A 10,435-nucleotide genomic window follows, 5' to 3' on the forward strand; every position below is an offset into this window, starting at 1 on the left:
GTCTTCTGGTAGTGACCATGGCAACACTTAATGACAAGTTGATGAAGTTGAGGGAATTTATGTCAAGATAGAGAGTTGTTGAGGTAGTTCTAAAATGGAGGTAATGGTCATTATCTCCCCATTCTCCATATTTATTGTTCAACGTCACACTACCAATGCTGATTGATGTGTAGAAGTTGAGATGTGCAAATTTCTGCAGTTGTTTTAGTTGAAACATACTGCATAACCTTGTCAGACATGATCACATATGAAATTCTGCTAATCCAGCCTAAAATATGTTTCCTAAAACATGATTGCTTTTCCAGTGCGCCTGCAACGTGTGTGAGGGTGATAGGCTGTTAAGCATTTTTTGTGCTAATAGATAGTACTATAGTAACTGTGTGCAATTGTAGTTTTCTGTATTAGTTAAATTTATTAGACGTACGTTGCTGGTTCTCGCTTGTCAAAGTAAAGTTTTCCTGGGGCTTATGAGGTGTGATGATTAGATCAAATTCTGTATCAGTAGAGTCCTTGTGTATTTCCTTTGCGCAAACTGCTACGTACTAGTACTGAACTACTTCATATTGTTTGCAGGTATGTCCTAGTGTATTTCTCAATTCTCTTCATAAGATTTCGTGCTGGGATTGTCACTAGAGAAATGTTAGCGCTTCCGAAGCCACAGTTCATGCTAATTGGTTTACTGGAAGCGCTAGGTGCTGCTTCAGGCATGGCTGCTGCTGGTAATCAATGATGTTCCTGTTTCGCCATTAGAAACTCATTGTTTAAGTTTGTGATTTGTAGCAGGTTCAGTAGTTGTAACCATGGTTTAATATCAACTATACATAATCTTAATATGTTTCTCGAGGTTGGTCCAACCACATTTGAAGCAAAGTTGCAGCCTCATCTTCTTTGGAGTCTTGATCAGGTCAGTGCTTAAGTGTCCCAAACCTGCTTGTTGTTTTCTTCATGACTCACTGGATTCTTTCTGCATATTTCGTAGCAACTAATAGATGATTTTCTCAGGTGAAAGAGAACATCAAGACCTAGACACATCAACTTATAGATGCTCGATCAAAACCTAGGTATGTTACTCATATTTTAATTATGATGAAGTCTATAAGTACATCGTACATGCATGCAGTATATACTATATACTGCCTCTGCATGTATCTGTAAGATTCTGCTTAATATTGATGGTGGTTTTCTGAAGGCTACATGCATTTGGTAGTTTCTATGACTGCTTGAAAGTATGTTCTTCTCTCTTTTCTTTTGAGAGGCACAACAATTTTTTAAGTCGTTCTAATGAAATAATTCCTCAGCGTGCAGCCGCTCAGTGCATACTGTAAGCGAACTAGCCCTAAGTGGTTTGCATTCAGGACAAATACTGATATAACTTATGTTTTAGATATTTTGGTCACCTAAGCTTTTTTTGTATTTAAGTATCTTTTGATTTTACCAGCACACACTTTGTGACACTAATAGTACAATAATATATAGATATGTTTTGGCAGTCCAAGTTTTGTACTTGTTATTTTGCGCAACTGTCTTGTATTTTCAGATTAACTGATTTGAAACTTTTATTCAGATTTGATGGTGTAGTTCCTGAGCCACGAAAGGGGATTAGAAGTGGGCATGTGCCTGGGAGCAAATGTGTTCCGTTTCCTCAGGTGAAAACTCTCTACTTTTCCATACTTCTATCAGTTCTTTTTTGCATTTGGATGTTTCTTCCCATGTTTGTGGTGGATGGTAATGGATACTTATCTGATAAAGTTCATAGTTGGATGTCAAATTTCAACATATGATACTATGCACTTTTAGTGCCATATTTTTTTCATCCATCCTTCCATTTTGATGTGGTAAAAAATCTAAATGTTGTGTAGTAGATATTGTCTTACCCTGTATGTCTGAGTTTTTTTGGATACATCAGTTGTCAATCCAAGTTGTACACGAGTTAATGGTATGCTAGGTTTTGGTTGATGGGATGATAGAAGAATGTTGCCGTACTAAGAGATCTTGTTGTTGGTAAATGCACTTGTAATGAGGGCAATTCTTCCTTATACTGCGGTACTTCATGTACCATGATAGGATGGAGAATTGGATGTTCTATCTAGAAGTTTATATGTCACCATCTGATTTTGTCCATGTTTTTTACCGTAAATACAGCAGGGAGGCCCCAAGAATTTTTGTCCATACTGAGTATTGCCACAGATGGTTTTGTATCTCTAGAAGTATTATTTATTATTGCTTATTTGTACTTGCCTTTCTTCAGGTTCTTGACAGCTCACAAAAGCTATTGCCTCGAGATGAGCTCCGTAAACGGTTTGAGCAAGAAGGTAATATCATAATATTTCACCTATATTGGTTATAACTTACAAGTATCTTGTTAGTGCTCGATTATAGCATCCATTAGCCAGGTTTTATCATGTTTTGTTGGATGCTTCCTCCCAGTTCAGGAAGTGTTTTCTTTACGCACTTTCAGTTGTAATATTATTTTTTGACACAACACTAATCTGGTCACCAAAATACCTTTAGATCTTCTCATACCTAGGTCAAATTTAGCATTCTCATGAAATAGTGTACAAACAGTTATTCTCATACACTAATCATGCTTGTTGATGATACTAATACTGTCTGATATAACTAGTTGCTTTTTCTCTCTTTGGTAAGAATCTGCAATTAAATTTGACATCCATTGGTTATATATTTTTTCCTTGTTCAGTTACCACACATGCTGCCATCTGAAAAGGCATTTTCAGCTGCTGTATCTGCTCTTGGCGTCTACAACAAAGACGGGATAGTAGTTTATGATGAAAAGGGGTTGTTCAGTGCTGCTCGTGTTTGGTGGTAAGCTTTTTTCTTCACAAAAATATGTAAAAATTGCTAGGGTTGAAGACCAAATAAATAAATGTTCATTTTAGCTGTGTATTTGGCTATATGCAAATAAATGAATGTTCTTTTCTTTTAGCATTTAGCGCTAGGGGATGCTCTTTGAAGTGGTTATTGACCAGTAAAAACTTACACAGTAGTTTGTTTGCGTTCTTACTTGATAGCCTAAATGCCGCACCAAGGAGTATAGATTAACATTGAATTACAAATTGTATAGGTTGAGTTTTGATTTACAGAATTGTCTGTGTGCTAGTTGGTTCATATATGTGAAGTTAGCAAGATTATTTCAAGGGAGGGCATGAAATCCTCATTTCAGAAAACATGTTCATTTGTTGCCAGGTGGGGAGGACTGCACAGCTCGCATCTGGAGCATCAAAACAGGCGAGCTCTGGAGTGAATGAAGGACGTCGTCTTTGGAAGTCAGACATCACCTAGAGCTAGGGTGTCCATTCTTGACATGTTTCTCTTAGTGATAGGTGGATACTGTCTAGCTAGGAACAGAGTCTTGAGGGATTGATGGACCCATGCATCTTCAATTCCTGTGTGTTGTATTACTACTGGTACAATCTCCAATTCTTGTGAACTTATGTATTTGGACTGTGAATTTGTGATATGAACATATATCCATGTGTTTGAAATCTGTATTGTATGTGATATTCTATGTTGCATGTGATATTATGTTTGTCTAATTTTTCATTTCTGTAATTTTTATTTTTTTCTGGAAAAGGGTTAAGAACGTGGGTACCCACGTTCTTAACGTTAAGTTCGTGGGTACCGTCGAACTTAATGCGCAGCCCACGCAGACCCACGGAGGCCAAATAAGTTCGACGGCCACGTGGCCCCGTCGAACTTAACAATAAGAACGTGGGTACCGTCGAACTTATGGGAACAAATTCGACGGCCCCCGTCGAACTTAAAAACGCACGTTCTTAATGTTAAGTTCGACGGTACCCACGTTCTTAATGTTAAGTTCGACGGTACCCACGTTCTTAATGTTAAGTTCGACGGGGCCGTCGAACTTACTTCTCTAAGTTCGTCCAAAAATCGCCGTCGGCTATATTCGTCGGTAAACCCACGTTCTTACGGTAAGTTCGACGGCTTATTACATTAAGTTCGACGGTTTTTCACCCACGTTTTTTAACCAGTTTCCTGTAGTGAAAACCATACATGTCACAATGTTAAATTATTACATCACCATCATCATCATCGGAGTTTTTGCAAAAGTAACCATCATTGTTCGAAGTGCAGCGGAATAAAACTAACGGTGATTAAACAGAGAGATGGGGAAGCCTGTCCCATCACTCCTCATGCTCCTCCTCAGCCGAGGCAGGGTCCCACTCAACAGTCCAACCCGGTGGCAAGGTGGACGGCCAAGTTATCCCAGCAACCATCTCCTCCAGAGAACCTGTAAAAATTATGCCACAAGCAAGGCTGAGTATACTAATACTCAGCTAGACTTACCCGGTGTGAGGAGTCTACTCCTCTACCTCTAGACATGCAGCCGTTTGGCTGTGGGGTTTGGTTGCCAAAAGCACTAGCTGAGTTTCTAAATCAAAGTTTTAACTTAGTCAAAGTTAAGTGTGACTCTCTTAAGGCTAAAAGTAGACTATCTACTCATACATGGTAGCAAGCATTATTAACAATCAACATCTTATCTCAACTCATCATACTTCCACTTATTACTCAATGCAGTACAATGGATCAAGCAGTCTCATTAGCTGCGAGAAGCAGACGATTCGAATCGAGTTTTTATCCTTGCAAGGTAAACCTAAACACACGACATGCAGGGGCACTCCGTCCCCACACATATCAACCGTCCCCATCGATTCCCCGTCAGCAGATCAGGGCTCACCGCCTTGGCGTACAATGCCTCACTGACCCCGACTGGCCGTCGTGCAGTGACCGCACTTGTACCCACCATAACCGGAATGGGAGACCTCGTCTCAGGTCGCGTGAGGGGCAAAGTCTACTGCCAGGTTCAATCAGGTACTAGGCTTACCGATTTACCATATTTCTCGGTATGTGTTTAGTACGTTCAAACGCTTGACACAGGTATCCGCACGTTAATCCTTATTCCATTTTCCATCTCGTAAACAACCAATCCCCATGGATTGTTGTCCACCAACTAGTATCATGATAATGTGAAAGTGGGTACAATCAATTTCCTGATCTCGCGCGAGTGCTAGAAAAATCACTCGTCTTCTACCGAGATCCTAATTTACTAAAGCAACTACTCGACCTATCATACTAGTATTCATCTCAAAAGGATTCCTGAGATCATGCAACTAGGGTTTCAAACAATTCCTACACCTAAGTGCACAATCAATCCTACAATCATTAAGTGAAGTAAAGTAGTATAAATAACAGGTTATGCATAAAACCGGGGCTTGCCTTCCAAAGCAGTGGCAGGCAGGTCCTCTGGTGTAGGCTCGGGTGCTGGATCTGGGGCTACCTCCTGAGCAGCTCCTTGCTCCGGCACGAGGATGTACTCTCCGTCAGCAAGATTACAGTCTATCGAATGCAATGAACATGTATGTCATGATTATGTAGGATTTAATAATATTATGCGGAAGAGAACTAAGTTAAGAAGTAACTTAGGGTTTCTTAGTCATGCGGGGCTTCCAGTGGGTTAGGTTCAATACTCCTTAGGCTTGGGTTTTCAGTGAGGATAACATAGTGGATTGGTATTACCTTGATACATTTTAGTGGACAGATTACAAAGGTTTAGGATAACATTAATTCACATCTTTCATTTTTCTTTCCTTAATTTCCATTTAGGGTTTTTAGTGTAGGTTTGAACTACAACAGGGTTTTGATAATTTCCAAAAATTCTGTAAAAATTACAGTGGGTTGTCACTGGCTATTCTAGCTTGTTTTAAGAATTTGAGGCTTAAAGTATAAAAGCTAGGCTTTAAACAAAAATAACAACAGTTAGGCAAAATGGGCCACTTTACACTACACCTCATAGTTAGAGGTAGGTTCTGTCCTAAAGGTTATTTTTGCTGGCATCCCATAGTAATAACAGGTCTCTGTGCTAAAAATCACAGAAAACTAAGGGGTGGTTATTTAGTTATGATTTTCTTAAGTTTAATGTCAAAAAGGCACTTTCTACTACATTATTATTTGAAAAATGTCAAACAGCAGATTTCATATTTTTCCTAAGTTCTCTCTAATAAAACAATAGTTATCCCAAGGGTGGGGGTGCTTTTACCTTGGGGTTATTTTTGTAGAGTTTTTCTAAGTTTCACTTGTTTTATTAAAACAAAAGAGATCTTACTTATTTTACACTAAAACAGGGTATGATATATTTTTCCAGTGAACTATATTGAATAAGTAACCTAACAAAAATAGAGGTACTCTCTGGTTCATTAATTAAATTACATTTTCTATTTTCCTTATCCTTAAGCATATTATAGAATAAGGGGTAAAACTAACTTAAATGGAGTATACAGAGAGGTTTAACATTTTTACTTGGTCTAGTAGGTAGATATAAGCTTCTCAAAATTTTTCTAACCCTGGTCAAACAATATTCCTATTTTTCCTTCTAATATTGAGTTTTGAGTGGTTTTCTTATTTAATTCAAAACTTCAGAAAGGAATACAGAAGCCATGGGTTCTATTATTTTTATCTGATAGTTCATAAATTCCAGAATCTAGCAAAATTGGTTCGAACATTTTTGGATGATTATTCTTCAAGTTATGCATTTATTTAGCTATCTGTTATAACAAAAAGAAAAGGAATTCGAAAATGGAAAAGAAAACAGGTTTACGCTGAGGCCCCTGGGGTTTTTCCTTTTCTTTTCTCACAGAACAGCCCTTGGTCCACTATTGGCTTGGGTCACTGACATTGCGCAAAGCCCCCTGGACTTAACTGAAATCTAACCCGCGCTCCCTGACCGGCTTAAACAGTACCCGCAGCATAGTTTACGGCGGTGGGGCTTACCGGCGGCAGTAGAGCTCCGGCGGGGTGGTCAGTGACGTCCGGGAGGTTGCGACGGTCACGCCGGTGTGCGGGTCGGTGTCGGAGGTGGTCGGAGCTACCCTGGCCACGAGCACAGGCGGCGGGGTCGTCGGCGGCTCCTGCTCCGGCCAAACCACGGCGGTATAGTTCAATTAGGGTGCACGAGGAGCTTCACGGGGTGACACAGAGGCCATGCGCGCAACGAATTGGAAAACGGTGCAGGGGCTTACCCGGTCCACGTGCGCCGGTGGGTTCTTGAACTCCGGTGAGCACGATTGGGCTATTCCGGTGACGAGGGTCCCTGGGTCAAGCTTGAGCAAGTCTCACGGCCTCACCAGGAAGCTATCTGAGGGCTCGGATCGAACAGAGGAGGACGAGAGAGGGGCTGGCCACGGTGGTTGCTCTCGGGCGGCACTGGCGGGTTGCGGGGAGGTCGCCGGAGTTAATGGCTGGCTCGGGCAAGTCCGGCGAGGTACGGAGGGGGTAACGGGGAAGGCAGCCAAGCACTGGAGCGGGCTTTATAGCCGTGGCGCGGGCGTGGTCACGGGCGGCCGCGGGCGCGCGGGGGTTCGCGCACGGGCGTGCTCTGAGCGCGCCCCCGGATGCCAGCTCGCGTCGAACACGTGGAAGCTTGCTTCTGCCATGGTTCAACGGCCGATTAGAGCGCCATAGCGTGCGTATCTTGGCAAAGTCACTGTGTACGGTCGCTTCTCTGCTCCAAATCCTATCTTTTCGCTGTGAGTTCCAAGTCGAGATATGGTCGGGGTAGGGAGATAGAGAGGGGAGAAGTTTGCTGTGTCAGCTAAGCCCGAACCGAGACAAAAGGGGTGTCAAGTCGTGTCTAGCGCCCTAGGGTAGGTGTCATCTCTTTCCAGGGTGTTCTAGGGTTAATTTGGCGCCCTTTTGTCAATTGGGTCGAAAGGTTTTGAAAAGGGGATTAAGGTGAACATGTGGAGTCTTTGTGCAAGGGTTAGTTTTTGTACTTAGGCAAAAACTGAATTTCCCCTTGTGCTAAATCTTAGGTGGACTGTTTAGGGCTTTTCTGAAAACTTTTTGGGGGTACTGTTGGGGACTTGTTCTCAAATGCTAAGAGTTAAGAACAAGGCAACATAAAAAGTGTTAAATGTTAAAGTCCTTCGTCCTTCGAAGCATTATGTCCCTTCGGGAAATAATGAGTTTCGGACGAAGGTCATAAGAGGCATACCTTCGTAAACATAACAAGTAATGACGAAGGATTCATATAAAGCATGAAATATAATATAAGCATCATCATAGAATCATTTCTATTTTATTAACATGGAAAAATAGAAATGATTTCAAATTACAAATGTACCTTCGGTCCTGAGAGAAGATAAAAAGTACAAGCGTGACGCAAAAGCAAATGCCAAGTCAGCGTGAACAGTACGGGAGTACTGTTCATCTATTTATAGACGCGAGACGCAGCCCACATAAAATTACATTTATGTCCATTACATTTGTCAATGACTTATGGAAATCTGACAAGGCCCACGTAGTCTTTTCATCTTTAAGTCGGTTCCCCTCTCTGCTATCGCGACGAAGCTTCCCTGCGCACAGCTTCGGCTGTGCACCATCCTTCGTGGAGCTTGGTAATCAGCCCGTCCTTCGTCTGGTTCAGGCTTCGTCCTGACCGCACTTCATGTTCGTAATTCTGAGTCCGAAGGTACCTGTTCACATAATCCACTTGGAAAACATTGTCAAATCATGTTTTTGAGGACCTTCGGAGGACGAAGGCCCCCAACAGTAGCCCCTCGCAATATTAATTTGTTAATAATAAATTCAGATTGCGATATGGACGAAGGCCTTGAGCCGAAGGTCCGAAAAAACACCTTCCCTTTGCTAGAATAGCAACATTCAATGACAAGCGGGGTCTTTCAATTTTCAACGCCCTGGGCGTATAAATAAGATCATACCACAAACTCATTTGGTACGCACACTTGCCATCTGCTTCGGCTAGAAATCAGAATGGTTCTATGTCAAGGTTGATGAGGACAAGGAGAAGCTTATGCAAAGTCCACTCGAGCTAACTTTCGGAGAAACCCGACCCCACTGCAACATGACACCAGAGGGTCAAACTCAACGGGCAATGGATGAATTCAGAATCATTGCAGAGCATATTGGTACCAGGGATCTGGTTCAAGAATTCTTAGCATTCAAAGTTTTCCCTACTCTGAAAAAATGGGAAATGCCAAAGTTAAAGGGGGAGAAGAAGGAAGGGGATCTTGTCCGGCTTCCTTACCACTTCAAATTCAAGAAATATTTTAAGAAGCCCTGCCAAGAGTGGCTGGACACAGTTGAGGTGATGTGTAATGAAATTCTTGGAAATTATTCGAAAAAAGAAGATTAACTGATGACAGCAACCTTCGGTACCCGTCCGAAGCGAAGGCTAAACCGAGTGCTTGATGCACTGGGCTTCGAATATCCTGACTATGCGCAGCTGAAAAAGGATGCTGAGGGCCAGAGAAGAAAAAGAGAGGCCGAAGCTTTAAACAAGGATGAAGAACAACCACCAAAAAAGAAGAAAATTGTCAAGAGAAAAAATATCAACTCCAAAGCGAAAACTATCCGAAGGAGAGGGGACCCCCACACCACCTTCTACCCAGCGACGTGGAGGAAATTCTAAAGGTAATGACTGAACCCATGCCCACGAAGCTAAGTCCATTAGGGCCTCGACTGACGAAGCTTTTTCAAAAGGTGGCGGAGCCGGAAAAAACGAAGATAACCAAAGCAAAAAGGCAAAGAATTATTGCCGTAACAGAAGTTATTGACAAGACGCCACCGAGAGCATCAATTCAGAAAACAGCAGCTGCTGAAGACACAACAAACGTCGAAGTCGCACCTTCGGAGGTCGCGGCTACCGAAGCCGCTTCAGCCGAAGATGTGAACTTAGAGACTACCATTGAAAATATCGACAAAATTTTAGAAGACATGGCTGCAGAAGAAGCTGCCGCTGCTGCTAAAAAAGTCATGGCCGCAGTGCCTGAGAAGGGGAAAGAAATAGCCGAAGTCGCTTCGGACGACGAAGCCTACACATTTCAAAATTTAATTGGGCAAAAACTTTCGGAGGACGAAATAGAAGAGCTAAAAGACTATGCCAAATCTTGCGGATACAGGCCAGGAGCTCTTCTATTCGGAGGTGTGGACGATGAAAAATTAGGCTGCATTCGAGACCAAACCGGAGCTAAGGTCATCGGTACTCTGTCAAAGAGTATCGGTTTTCCGAAGCTAGAGATAGATATCAGCCGCTACCGACGACAGCATATCGTCGGCAGCTTATTTTATTCCAATTTCAAGGTAAACAATCTTTTCTCTGTTCCTTATTGCTTTGGATAATGAAAATGTTACTAACGAAAACTGTTTTTGTGCAGAGCATGCTACTGAGCAAAGCTCTGAAGATGCAGCAGGATTTAGAGGACAAAAAACACGAAGCTATAATTGGAAATTTGGAGAGCAAAATAAAAGAACAATCAGTCATCATTGAAAAGAAAGACTTCGAACTTCAATCAACCGAAGGCTTGCTGGCAGAGACCGAAGCTAAAATATCAGAATTGAATTCGAAGCTTATCGGTCAATCAAAACAGTTTGAACAAGA

At 41.9% G+C, this 10,435-nt stretch overlaps 1 long non-coding RNA gene across 1 annotated transcript; it reads left to right on the forward strand.

The window, feature by feature from the left end:
* The first annotated feature begins 843 nt into the window (after nt 1–843).
* LOC103626345 (uncharacterized) lies at nt 844–2,319 on the forward strand. Its single transcript, XR_552889.2, has 4 exons — nt 844–904; nt 1,003–1,061; nt 1,565–1,646; nt 2,249–2,319. It is a non-coding gene; the product is annotated as an uncharacterized lncRNA (long non-coding RNA).
* The last annotated feature ends 8,116 nt before the right edge of the window (nt 2,320–10,435 follow it).

This window comes from Zea mays, chromosome 5 (genome assembly GCF_902167145.1).
Source record: "Zea mays cultivar B73 chromosome 5, Zm-B73-REFERENCE-NAM-5.0, whole genome shotgun sequence".
NCBI classification, from domain to species: Eukaryota; Viridiplantae; Streptophyta; class Magnoliopsida; order Poales; family Poaceae; genus Zea; species Zea mays.